The following is a 14,353-nucleotide window of genomic DNA, read 5'->3' as shown; positions in this document are numbered from 1 at the left end:
GGGGGCGTGCCCGGGCGAAGACCGGGCCAAGAGCAGGCCCGATTGTGCCCATCCACACAAGGACGTGGCTGGGCTGGGCCACCTCCCCCTTTGTTGGTTGATCAAAAATTGTGGAGGTATTTTTGTGCTAATGTGTAATTACACAAATAACTCTCGGGTATGGGGAAACTTAAGGGACTCTGGTCCTCCACAGAAAGTACCATTTAAACCTACAAGTATTGACATAGTGTTGGAGCACGCAGTAGGGGTGGTGACTAATGAAATTGCACTTACCGAGCGACGGTCATCTTTGGGCAAGGGGTCAGTGATGCCTCTTTGGACCTTACTAACAGTTATATGGCGGAAGGTGAAAATAGAGGCATTGAGTGCACAGTGCCATCAACTTCATCCATGGGCCTAGAAGGAGATAGAATTTCTAATTGTGACCGAGGTACTTTGCTGGATGACCAGGTGCAGACTAATTCCACTCCTCCTGCTATGTCTGCACCCACCCGTAAAATCCTTCTTTGTGAGCAAACATCATGAAGAGGGCTCCGTATTCCAACTATGACTTCAGTTAATGTCTCCTCTGAGGAATTGTACAGTAATGTTGCCAAAATTTTGGATTCCTATTTGCAGCCTTTAAGGAAGCGCCTTGAGAAGATTGAGTGTCAGTTAGCCAGAACTACCAGAGTAAATGACCTTGCTAAGCTAACTCGTGATACTCGCAATGTAAGATTGTACATAAGCCAGAAATGTTAGCGTGCGCCCCACCATTGCAATGTGCAAGAGGGGCAACTTGTCAAGGGGATATTACTTCGCAGCTTTCAGTATCTCAACTGTGCCTCGCCCAACCACACAACTCCCCTGTTGCCCTGCGTTCTAGAAACCACACTCCAGCTGTACAAAGTGATGGAGGATGTAGGCACGGACAAAGCCTCTAGTACGGTACACCGACATTTACAGGCTGCATCATGTCCCTTTGTACTGGTAATGGCGGTGGTTCCCCCACTGCAAGCCAATCAGGGGGAATCATGGGGAGTCTTCAAAACAAGGTCATGAGCTGGTTGAGCACGTATCAGCATTTTAACCCTGTGAACAGTTGTGACATTTTAATGGTGTGCAGAGTCGGTGGATCGGTCATCAAGAAAGAATATAGATGGCGACTGTGTGGTAGTTTGCAACTGTGTGGTAGTTCCCTTCATACACCCTTCGAGTGTGCAAAAGGTATTGTAAGTCTACTCAATGGGTGTCTTAAAGATTTCCAAGATTGTAACTTTACCTTTGGGCTACTCTTATAAACCAAGTACGCCAGCTTCTCAGAGTGTGCCGCGGCAGATGGGTTGGGGTCTGATATGTCAGAATAGGTTTGCTCCCCTAATGGAGTGCAATGAGGTGGACTGACTGTCCTCTCTGCATTCAAGAGTATGCTCGCCACCTGCAGTGAGAGTGAACCCTCAAATTAGTTGTTCATTCTGGGACTCACCAGATATATTGGAGGTGGCTACGTCAAGCAGCGCTGGTGATTGCGCCGGTAGCAGTGTTCTTCGTATAATACATCCCTCAGACACAGTGTTGCGGCGGCTGCCACAGATAGCAAGGGGAGGAAGATGTAGAAGGGGAGGAGGGATGGCAATCATTTTTTTTTTAAAACAAAACTTACCACTCGTTGCATCGATATTCAAATATTCTTTTATTTTTCTGCTGCTGGCTCTTAGCCAGTGGGGCGATGCCATTGCGGAGGAGCCGCCCCTGCAGTGTTGCATAGTTCAACCAGCCAAGTGACTGGGTGCGGTGGCCAAGCCCTTTTGGCCAGAACTTTGCCTGCAAAAAAAGTTTGGTTAAAGATATTAAGCTGGAATATTGCTGGCTTACGCACTAAATACGATTGTGTGATATTGTTTTGTTGCAGAAGAAGTTTGAAACTATTTTGATTGTATTTGATGGTTATATGTGTTTTAGTCTTCCTGTGATATCATCTCGATTTGATAGGGCATCTGCTGGTCTATCAGTCTGGGTTCATCTTCTGGTGGGGGGCCGTGCAGAGGAAATAATTGTTCCTAGTTTGGATTTTCAGGTTATATTCAAAAGGGTGTTGACATCAACTTTGATTAATTTTTATAATAATGATTTTGTGAATGTAACAAACCCAAAATTCCCAGGTCTTTTTTCATATGTTTCCACTGTAGTGGAGGAGAAAACTCAGCAAGGACAGCAGTTGTATCTCTGCCTAGGGGATGATTTTAATGCCAGACTCCCATACCCAGGTGAGGAGGGGGAATCAACAGAGGCCAGCAGGTGCATTGAGTGTGTTAAGGAGTTGTTGGCTTTCGACGCTTCTGCTGATTTGTATAACATCATGGATGAGGTTTATAAGATTACGCAGGATCTACTCACATATAGAGGTAGAAATAGCTCCTCAACCATTGATTATATTTTTATTTCACATAACTTGAGGGGATTGTTGTTGCATAGTGTAATCATTGCGACTGATTATGGGGATCATAACCCAAATGAAACAATTATGAAAGTGGCGCACAGGGAGTTTTACCAGGAAGTAGCAAGCCTTGTGAATTTAGTGTCATCAAATGATAATCTCAGGCTATGCTGGAAATTACAAGACCCATCCAAGTTTCTTAATGAGTTGATTGTTGAAAGTTAGCAAGTGGTTTTGGAGTACTTACACAGGAGTGCGGGCAAGGGAATATTGTAAGTGCCTTTGTTGTTCTTTGTGAAAAGATTAGTCTTTCCCTTTCTAAACCTTCTAAAGTAGAATCTGGGTGCCCCCGATGGTTCAGTCACAATTGTTCTCAGGCTAACTGAGCTCTGCGTAAGGTTTTAACGACTCAGCTGCGTGATAATCTCCCAGTGGCTGCCCACCGTAAAATCTGTAAAACAGTTACAGATAGGAGAAGGAAAGAATTTATTATCCATCAGTGGAAATCCCTAACTAATGTGGCTTGCACAAATGTTAGCTAGTCATTTTGGAGGGCTGTCTCTCATTTGCGCCTCCTGGATCATAAAGTTTTGCCCACTAGCTGCCACATAAGGGGGAGTATTGGGTGGCTCATTTTGAAAACATTTATTCGGGTGATACTGCCACCCCTTTATGGCTTTGGACAGGGGATGCCCCACCGTTTCCATCTTTTTCTCTGCAAGTAGTAACAGTGCCCATCCTGGAGAGTGCGGATGGGAAAGAGCCGGGGACTGATGGGGTTCCGATTGATGTTGTTAAATGCAATAGAGATCCCTGGGCCCTGTTATTGACTAATGTTTACAATTGCCTGAGTGACTCACTGAGTCCCTGCTCCTGGGCGTGTTCAGTCAATGTCCGAATTTTTAAAAAGGTTAATAGGGCAGAGCCTAAATGTTATCGACCTTTCTCTTTGATAGATATCCCAGCAAAAACATTGGGTAGAGTATTATATAATAGAATAGTTGAGAGGGCGAACGATAACTTGAAAAACAAATGTTAATATGGCTTTCAAAGTGGTTTGGGGCAGTCGATCAATGTCTCAACCTAAATGTGATTATTGGTAAGTATACTGTGGCTAAAAAGTCCGCCCTGTACCTGGCCTTTATGGATCTGTCCATGGCACTCAACTGTGTCAAGCGGGGTAAGTTGTGGCGAATCCTTCATAACTTACAAATGGACCCTTCTTTAGTCCATCTGTTGGTTTCTTTATACACAGGTACTGAGGCCAGAGTTATATTTGGGAGGAATGCAGACGTCACAGATGAATTTAGTATAGGTTGCGGTGCAGCATGGGTGCGTCCTTGCTACGTTGCTTTTTATCTTATGTTTTAATGAATTGAGCAGTGTACCCCAGACGTGCCTCTGATGAAGGCTGTTCCCCTCCCTGTACTGCTTTATGCGGCTTATGTGGTTTTCATTGGCCACACCCCTAAGGCTCTGCGTCTTTTAGTGCATTCCTTTGTTGATTTTATGTCTAAGTTGGATTTACAGACTGATTTTGTCCTGTGGGTCAAAGAATAAGAGATAATTATCTATTGGCATGGACTCTGATGTTTTATCAAGCACCAGCACTTTCTCCTATTTGGGGGTTACTGTTAGTTCATCTGGCTCATGGGCCCATCATGTTGCACAAAGCAGGGGTACGTTTTCGAGGGCTGTTGGCGCTCTGTTGAGCCTTCTGTTGCCCAAGGGTGAGAGAATCCTTAGCTACCCTATGCAAATATATTCCACGAAGCGTGCTCCAATAGCAACCTATGGGGGTAGGGGCGGAATTTGGGGCCGGGGGGACACGATAAGTCTCCAAAGGGAGGGAAATCGGTTTTGCTGCAGAATATTATCAGCACCACCCACCACGTCTAGCTTTATGTGCCACAATGAACTTGGCCTAGGTTATGTGTGTGACTTAATTCGAAGCAGGCCAGTTCTTTTGTGGATGTCTGTCTGGAGGTCAGCAGAATCAGTATTAACCAGAGAGATAATTCTAGACTGCCTGGCATGTGGTAAGGGTCTTACTATACCCTGGCAGCTTACGTCAGAAAATCCTTGGAGGCAATTGGGTTAGCAGAGCTTTTTCGCAATTGAATGCTGGGGGGTTTTGTTGGTAAACAGCGCGTGCAAGGCTTATTACTGGAGTGTGCTAAGGAACAAAGTTTGCAGGTAGGAGGGTTAAAATCAAGTGTAATGAGTTATCTATCCCTTAACCCAGGTGACATTTTCACAATATCTGTGGAATGCTGATATGAGTTGGTCTAGATTTTTATTGTTTAGCTTCCGGACAGGTATAGTGAGTGAAGCATTCCCTGCTTTCCATTTGGATCCTAATCAAGGTGGACTTTACAGTGTGGCCATGCCCTAATTTGCACAAGCAGACTGTGCTGTGCTTTCTCTTTTTTGCGATTATTCTAGTATGTATACTAAGAGATTTCTTCTCCCTCCCTTGAAGCGTAGGAATTTACGGGTTTGTTTACTCGCTTATCATTTTTTATAGGGATTGGCAGATGATGAGATATGCAGGCACGTGCTGTCATTCCTACTGGCCGCAGGTCGCTTAAGGAGGTCGATGCTTCCGGATTAAGTTTATGGTGTGTTAGCTGATAATCGCAGTGTTTAACTTGGTCTGTGTTTATTTTATGGTACTACGTTTGTAGTGTATTTTTAACGGTGTGATTTTTAAATATAAATATAAATATTATTTATTGTAATTTTAATATGTGTTTTGATTGCTTTTATGGTTGTTCGCAGCCGAATAAAGATGTTCTGACTGACTGACTTCCGGTTTCCATTTTTTAATTACTGTTCCTACTATTCTTCTGACAACACTAAAGCATGACACATTTATTTACTTAATAGCTCATTCTGCTTTTTCTCGGATTACAGAACTTTCTTGCACAGCCCTCCAGCCTTCACTCTTCTATTCCCCACTCATTTATTTGACTGGGTATTATTTTTAATGTAAATAATTCTTGGCAACCACAGGTGAATACAGCAAGAGCGAAATTAGGGAGGGCAGCAGGACCTCCACCTGACCTCTCTCAGAAAGGGGGTAGGAGTACCATCTTCCCATACTTAAAAATGTACGATCTGCAATGTGTCCCCACGGCCACCTATGGAACGGGGGGGGGGCGGGGCTATCACATTAGTTCTCCCATACAGGTTGAGGGAAATAGGATCTGTAGGCGCCTGTTGAATTTACCGCCCTCCAGCTCGAACTTTATAATTTATTCGGAGCTCAATTTGGTTCAAGTTTCTGACCGTATTAGGCTGCCCCCCTTCTTGATGTGGGTGAACCACTTTTAATAGAGAGGTCATTTGTGATTGGCTAATCAAGACAGGGGCATGTGCATTCCTTGGTTAAATTATGTTAATACGTCCCTAGTTGACATCGGACTTCCAGATCTGTTTTCAGCTCCAGACACCCTAAGTAAGTTTAACAAAGGGTCCTGCTTTGAAGAGTTTGCTCTCTCCGTAGAATTGATGACGCATTACGGCAGCACTCTGTGCATGAATACTTAATTACTTTATCAACAGGAGACCCTGCCACTTATTTAATTTTGGAATTTACACGCCGGGAAAGGTTGCTTCTTTTCTGCTTTAGGTCTGCACAGTGTAGCATTCTTTGTGATTTCCAGAGGCAGGGGAGAAGTTGAGGGATTCAAAGTCCCGCCCCCCCCCCCCCTCGCCCTAGTGATGGAACTGCAGTACAATCTGTTGCACTTTGTTTTCATTTGCAAAAATTATCGCTAATTTTTCCAACTTTTCCTTAAACAAATAGTGAAGTCGCTGGCCCTTAAATGGTGTAAAGAGGCTCTTTTGTACCTACAGATGTCAAGTAATTAGCAGGTCTGTATTAGTTAGTCTGTTCTTTTTTAAACATATCTATTCTTAGCAGGAAATCTATGAAGGCATAACCAAAGATAAGATTACCTTGTTCTTAGAACATGTTTTTTTTTCTTACCCTTTGTTTAGTACTATTATAGCCTTAGAGCACACCCTAGTGGGTTATACCGGCCGTTAAAGGCACCTTCCAGCAGATTTAACAAGGGAGCGGGATTTTAATGGCCAGTATAGCCCAGCTACCAAGGGCTAAAAGTCTATTCAACATCCCGCCACTACAGGGCAGAATGTTCTAATAAATAAAACAAAGGCCTCATGGAGCACAAGGGGATTGAAATGCCCTCAAGGGGATTGAAATGCCCTCGGGCTCTATGATGCCTTTATTCACAGCTGTTGCTGTGAACAAAGGGCTTTGGAATGTTGAGACCAGTGCTTAATTTGTGCTTGTTGTTTCCGGTGCTGAGCACCAGCACTTATTTTTGAGGGCCGGCCCTTAGTCTTCTGCCTCAAGCATTTGCTTCGAGCAAAGGACACATTTGGGAAAGTTGAAGGAAGAGAAAAACAAAAAAGCGTCACAATGAGAGAAAGCAGAAAGCTGCAAGAGTGAGCTGAAGGGGCACAGAGTGACTTTATATGGATTGAAGGGGCCAGAGGTGGCTTTGGGATTACGCTGCCACAGTATACCGTGTTCGCACATTTAATTTCAGCAGCCGCGTGTTTAAGAGGAGGGCTCTGGGCACCGGCACCCTTTTATTTACAAATTAAGCACTGGTTGAGACTCCAGTCTATTACCAGTCATTAGAAGCCTGGAGCACTCCATTGACTTAAATGGCGCTCCTAACATTCCAATGTTCTAATTGGTGTTTGTTAATGATCTCACTGGAGGTCGTTTTCGTGATTTTGAACTGACAATGCTGTCAGGTCATGCAACGGTGTGTTTCATTTACAAATTCTTATCTTTTAAACATTTTATTACGTTGATGTTTGATTTGCTTGTATTTTGTAGTTTTATAACCTTTGCTAAGGTAGAATCAAAGCTTATTGAATTGAACTGACTTTAAATTGTAATTTAATGTTGCATTCATTACATGATAAATCATCCATTCCTCCATTTTTAGATCAATGTGGTGATCCTTGTGACAGAGACCAGCATAAACAAGTTCTTCCACCCCTTATACTTGAAAGGTCCAGGACATCAAAACATCACCCATTGTCCATCCATCTTTCAATGAAATTCTATATAAGTTTATTCAAGGCTCTGCAATCTGAATCATGCAAACATAATGGTATACAATAAGTCAAGCATACTTCAAAACTACATTCAGCCTTTGACACGGTCGACCATTCCATCTAAATCGACCCTCCAAATCGACAATCTAACAGCTGATCCAATTAGGGGCAGCCATTGTGTCTGGTTTTCATCTTTTCTGTTCGGTCTTAGCCAATCATTACCGCCCTCTTCCTTTATGTCTCAGCCTTCAATGGTGTGGTGAGGAGTCCCTCAGGAATCTTCACTGTCACCAATATTCGTTCAGTATATTCATGTGACCATTGATTAATATCATCAGAACCTTTGGCCTGCAGTGTTTGTCTTATGCAGATGTATGTCTTATGCATCTTCAAACTCGACCACCGTCCAGAAGAGATTCAGCATATGCTTGAGTCTTGCCTCCTGGCCATTCTGACCTGGATGCACAGGAATATGCTGGTGTTGATATGAGGATGTGACTATCCATGGAACAGGAGCTTCTGTCCTACCCTTCTGGGTGACCCCCACATTGCCTGTCTGACTGCTCAAGATCCATCGTCGTTTCTTGGATAAGGATTCTTCATGTGGAAGAGAAAGTGAATGCGGTAGTACTGGCAGGTTATTACCAACTAAAGGCCCTGAGGAAAATGTTGCCAGTCATCCCTAGGGATTGAGAGTACCAGTGGTGGGTGCTGCTTTTCACTCCAGGCTTGACTATAGCCCTTCCTGTTATCTAGGGCTGTCCACCAAGGCACTTGCCAGGTCACAACTTGTCCAAAACATCGCAGTGAGAATTCTTCTTGGATTGTTTACGCTTTACCAAATAACGGAGGCTTATCCTAAATTACATTGGATGCCAGTGGGCAAAGAGTTGGGTTCAAGTCCATGTGTCTGAATCACCTGGCATGTCATGGTCCTAGTGCTTTAGCTATACTAGCTGCATTTCAAGGTACCTTCCCTCTCGTCAACTTCATCCAGTCTCCCTATCACTACATAGGGCCTCATTCCAACCCTGGCGGTCTATGACCGCCAGGGTGGAGGTTGCCGGAAGCACCGCCAACAGGCTGGCGGTGCTTCATTCGGCATTACAGCCACGGTCGCCCAGCCGGGTCCGGCGATTTCCCACCGGATTTCCCCCGGCTGGGAGAATCCTCCATGGCGGCGCTGCTTGCAGCGCAGCCATGGGGATTCTGACCCCCTTCCCGCCAGCCTGTTTCTGGCGGTTTTCACCGCCAGAAACAGGATGGTGGGAACGGGTGTCGTGGGGCCCCCAAACAGGGCCCCACAAAGATTTTCACTGTCTGCATTGCAGACAGTGAAAATTGCGACGGGTGCAACTGCACCCGTCGCACCCCTGCAACTCCGCCGGCTCCATTCGGAGCCGGCTTCATTGTTGCAGGGGCTTACCCGCTGGGCCGGCGGGCGCTCCTTTGGCGGGCGCCCACCGGCCCAGCGGGAAAGTAGGAATGGCTGCCGCGGTCTTTTGACCGCGGAGCGGTCTTCCGACGGGGTAACTTTGGCGGGCGGCGTCCGCCGCCCGCCAAAGTTAGAATGACCCCCATAGTCTTGATCTCTCCTTTAAGGCAATCCCATCTAGGGGTAGAGCATTCTCTGTCCTGGTACAGACATTATGAATCTAACAACTGCTCAACCTTAAGCCATCCCAAATCAGACTCAGCTTTTTAATTATTTTAATTATTGTTGTACTTTTTGTATCTAGTGCATCATTTAGTCTTAGCACAAAGATGCATGTCCTAGGTGAACAGGCACTTATAAATATCTTCTTCATTCATTCTTTCATTCACTCACTCCTTAATTCATTCACTCAAAGCATTCAAAAATGTATTTAACATCTACTGCAAACCAGTAGATGAAGCTAGATAAGTAACATCAACAACATTACTAAAATGCACATCTCTTAAATGCAAGTCAATAAGTATACGGACTGTGCCTTAATAGATGTAAATAATTTTCCAAATGGCCAAGATAGCGTACACCAATAATTTTTCCTTGCAAAAACCTGCTCACACTCTGTTATCTAGTAGACCTACTCTGATCAAGGTGTCTTTAAAAATCCTTCTTTCTGCTTCCTTTACTGTCTGTTTCTCATATGTGACCTGTCCATAACACATTTCTGAAATTTCCCTGCAAGCACAGCCATCAGGTTCCATTTTCTCCTGTCTATCAACTACATGTCTTATGCAGATGACTTTGCCAACTTTGCCAACTTCAGGTTTTTCTGCCCCATGTACCCTAGTGTGTGCTCTGTTTTGCTGTCTTTTGATACATACCTGGGGTGGCATGGTAAGCAAAAGAATTGATGGAATAAACCCGGATATGTGTCTGTGGGTGAATGTTTGATTGGTTCCATATTCCATCTATCATTTGTGTTTGTTTGCTTTTGTTGCCCTAAGTGCGCCGGAATGCCCAGATATTGGTCCAGGGCTCCTTATGCCCCTGGATTCAAGCTAGCCTGGCTGATGAAGGGTGATACCCAGAAACCGGTCCCAAGATGCTTGTTTCTGGTTCAGGGAGGACCTGGTCTGCCAGTTTGGGCTGGACTGTTCCTCTGGGGAACAGGGTTGTGACTGATTTGCATATGGCAGGGTCCAAACTGGGGTGGCATGGTGGGCAAAAGAATTGATGGCCTAAACCCAGAAATGTGACAGGGGGTGAATGTTTGATTGGTTCTGCATTCCATCCATCATTTGTGTTTGTTTTCTTTTGTCGCCCTAAGTGCGCCGGGTATGCCCAGACATGGGTCCCGGGCTCACTATGCCACTGGGTTCAAGCTAGACTGGCTGATGAAGGGTGATACCCTGAAACCTGTGTCAGGATGCTTGTTTCCAGTCTTGGGAGGACCTGGCCTGGCAGTTCAGGCTGAACTGTACCCATGAGGAACAGGGTCAGGACTCATTTGCATGTGGCTGGGTCCAAACTGGGGTGGCATGGTGAGCAAAATAATTGTGACTGGGGGTGAATGTTTGATTGTTTCTGCATTCTGCCCATCATTTGTGTTTGTTCGCTTTTGTCGCCCTAAGTGCTCCTGGTATGCCTAGACGTGGTCCCGGGCTCACTATGCCACTGGATTCAAGCTAGCCGGGCTGATAAAGGGTGATACCCTGAAACCAGTCCCAGGATGATAGTTTTTGGTCCAGGGAGGACCTGGCACAGTAGTTCGGGTTGGACTGTTCCCCTGGGGAACAGGGTCAGGACTGATTTGCATATGACTGGGTCCAAACTGGGATGGTGTGGTGAGCGAAAACATTGATTGATTAAACTCAGATCTGTGACTGGGGGTGAATGTTTGATTGGTTCAGCATTCCATCCATCATTTGTGTTTGTTTGCTATAGAATCATAATCAGACATTTCACCTATCCCAGTGCAGAACTGCACTCCCAAAACAAGCACATACCAGTCTGATGTTAGTATGTTAGGTTGCAATTTGGAGACAACTCACTTTATTTGTGGCACATTATAAGATGTAAAAGAGCCACCCTCAAAAAATGACTCAGCTTCCCACTCCAACTTTTTTTTTTGATACCACCATATTTAAAACCAAGGTGCCTACCTTTCCCTTCCCACCCACCCTAATATGCACAAGCACCACACCACTGCAGTTAGCGAGCTGGTCAACCCCTGCCTTGACAAAGGCAAGTACAATTCTTCCAGATCAACAGGCTCTACAAAACACAACATCTTCAGGCTGGGCAAAGTCCCAGTCATTCACCAGTACTGCAGAGCCCACTGCTAGATTCCACTATAAAGCAGAAGAACTTTCACAATGGTCTGACTACCTTATAAATGCCCAAAAGGAGCAGCACCAACATACCCAAGATAAAAAATCCATAAGATGCGGCATCCAGACCCAAGCAAACAGGTGTCTGTCTCTCTGTGAATGGCCTGTGCCTCTGGAGCCACCTCCATCAACCTCCTTGTTTTCAGAGCAACAGCTCAACCCCTCATATTCTGAGGGCTGGATTAGCCATTGTCCCACTGTGGTATTTCCTGTGCTGGCTTCAGGCTAAGAGATGCTTTCAAAGCAGGATGGGCTGCCATTGCCCAACCACACATACATAGCCACAGACAACTTGTGGTCTCAAGCAGTGTAATGCTGGCTTGAGTATGTTTTTCCAGGGCTGATTTTCATGTTCAGTTCAGTCTTGCCTATTCGAAATCACAGGCCTCCTCCAGTCCGTCCCAGATCCATCTCCATAAATCAATGTCTCACAAGTGCCTGGAAGCAATTCAACAAAGAACACCCCGAAGCTCAGATTATTCTTCAGAGCATTAGCATCACTCTGCCTTTTTTACTGACTTTATCACATCGAGTAACATGTCCTTGCTTTCAAAATATTCTTTCTTCTCCTGTGCCTCCCCCTGTTCCACACTGAAGACCCCACCAGACCTATTCAAATTACCTAAGTGATAACTGCACATCTTTACTCAAATGGTTCCAGGACATCAAAAACACCATCCACTTCCCTCATTCAGATCAATTCATCAGGCCTCTCAGATGCTTTTCAGGAGCCCCAGTCAAAAACTTGCTGTGGGGCCCTCACTGTTACTCTAAAGAATTACTGGTAACTACAACTTTGGAATACACTTAGGATCTGTTTCAGTCAGACGCCTAGCACGGGGTGCTTGTACCCTAACCAGGCGTGTAAGACCCCCCTTCCAGGCTTAAATAGAGACTGTCATGCTGACCCTCTAGTCCTTCCTGAGTCCCGACACGAGGGCTTCTTGACTCTTGAGTGACCCGGCTTGCATTACAGATCTTCTTTGCTTGGCAGCCCTTCGCGTGCCCTCAGTCTGCCTCATTCCAAGTTATCCAAAGCACTTTGGAGTGGCTGAAAAGCAACACAGGGAACTTTACAAGTACTGGAAATAAATATAGCTTAAGAAATTCTGAATGAGACCTTCTAAAGGTGAGGCGTCGCATCTTCCATGTGAATCATTCTGTGCTGGGTGGCCCCATGGCTACTTGGGGGATTTGCCCTTTCCTCAGGTAATTACGAACAAAACTCAACATTCGTCAGCATCCTGTCCTTGGTCAAGTTATAGCTAAAATGATCTTCTCCTAGTGACACTTCACACCAACCTAAGATCCTTGAGATCTCTCATGTGTCTTTCAACATCCTGGTTCAATTACTGATGGACCTGCCTAATACTGTAGAGCGCAGCATGGTTGTTTTTGGCTGCACTAGCTCAGCCTGACAAAAAGCTAATTGGGTAATTAGACACCGGTGGGCGTCCTGACAGCCTGCAAGGTTAGCAGAGGCTTGTCTGGTGGAAGAGGGCCCATCAGATGTAAAGATCCTCCGCCTGATGGGGATCTTTCTGCCTTCAGCAGAGACGCCGCTGTGGCGATCGACTGAAAGCACTGGTCATTTGTCTAACAGGTATCATGACTGATGTGCCCACTCTGGAAAGTATTCTAGTCTGCAAAAACAAATTCTTAAAGTGAGAAATTAATAATGGCTCCACCTCACAGGTAGCATTCTCCCATGTACCAGGGAGGCACTGTGTGATTCCTCCATGTCCCACATGGTGATACCGGGTAGAGCAAAAGATGAATATTCGGCCTCCTTTGAAAGGAGTAAGGCACACATCACGGCAATCCGGTGACCCACCTAACAGGCCCACTCGTCTTTCATCCTCCCAAAGTCTATAACTTAAGTACCACTGACTTAGCTTCTGTTAATCAGTATCATGAGACAAATATGTGAACATACTATGTGGGACGTTTACTTCTGAAAACTTTGCTCACCTCCAGTCGGTCACTTTGTTTACAATACGCAAAACACATCTGCTTCTTTGAAATGTGCAAAATTAATGCAATTGGTCGATGTGAGATTAGATGAGGGCCTGTTGTCATGGTAATACTATGACAAGTGTCCGGTTTTTTTGCAAGTAACATTTTGGATAGAGGGCCTGCTTTAGAGTTTGGGGGCGGGTGAATACTCCATGAGACCAACAGAGTAAAATACTTTGGGACAGATTTATGGAAAGTGGCGTTGCACCGAGTGCAGCGCCATATTCCCTGCGCCCTTTGGCAGCCCCCTACAGCCACCATGTGTGCATCGTAATGAAAATATGGCGTACCATGGTGCAGGGTAGGAGGCAATAGCATAATTTCTCGTGACACAATCGATGAACTCTGCAGGAGTAGTGCCAAAATATTGGCGCTACTCCTGCAGAGTACATAGGGCCCTATTCTAAACAATGGAAGCCCCCCTTTAATACCTGCTCTTGAGCAGGCATTAAAAGTGCCATAAAACGTGGCTCAAGGAAATCTCATAGATTTCTTTACACCATCTTTCCAGCTGCCCTAATGGGGGAACGCCCCCTTTGCATACATTATGCCTGCGCAGGCATAATGTAGCGCAAAGGGTTACATGGTGGCGCAATGCATGCATTGCGCCACCCTGTAAATACGGAGCAGTGATTTAAGCCTCGTTGGGCCACATTAACCTAAAAATTAATGACGTTAATGTGACGCAAGGTGGCGCTAGGGCGTTATAAATATGCCCCTTTGTTGCCCTCAGGAAGTACCCGGACTCCAGATTTTTCGATGACCGCTGGCTCAGCAGACCTCTCTTGCATTTACAGGGACCGCTGTCACAGCAGTTCCTGAAACACTGAGAATGTGACGGTTTGACAGATGGGTCTATCAACACGATGGCAAACTCTCTTTTTTTTTATTTCCAAAAAGAAAATCCCAAAGTGTTTTAAAAAAAAAAAAAAATTACTACCGTCTCACCATGGGAGTTTTCTGCAAAATTCTGGGGGTCAGTTTACAGATTTCACTGCC

General features: G+C 45.2%; 2 protein-coding genes across 5 annotated transcripts in view; one reads left to right on the top strand and one right to left on the bottom strand.

The window, feature by feature from the left end:
• RPL3L (ribosomal protein L3 like) overlaps window positions 1–14,353 on the bottom strand; it is a 111,368-nt gene that overhangs the window by 74,893 nt on the left and 22,122 nt on the right. The window lies entirely within an intron of this gene.
• The window catches only part of LOC138261124 (testis-expressed protein 2-like), a 344,587-nt gene that overhangs the window by 313,213 nt on the left and 17,021 nt on the right, over window positions 1–14,353 (top strand). For 2 of the 4 annotated variants that reach the window (XM_069209793.1, XM_069209790.1), the window contains exon 13: window positions 4,944–5,223. The exons of the other annotated variants lie outside the window; for them this stretch is intronic. The gene's annotated coding sequence lies outside the window, so the exon portion shown is untranslated. Of the gene's footprint in view, window positions 1–4,943; window positions 5,224–14,353 lie in introns of those variants that run through there. 4 annotated transcript variants of the gene reach the window in all.

The sequence above is a fragment of the Pleurodeles waltl genome, chromosome 10, assembly GCF_031143425.1.
Source record: "Pleurodeles waltl isolate 20211129_DDA chromosome 10, aPleWal1.hap1.20221129, whole genome shotgun sequence".
In the NCBI taxonomy this organism is placed as follows: Eukaryota; Metazoa; Chordata; class Amphibia; order Caudata; family Salamandridae; genus Pleurodeles; species Pleurodeles waltl.
The sequence above is the reverse complement of the archived record's forward strand: the minus strand, read 5'-3'. Positions and strand labels throughout refer to the sequence as shown.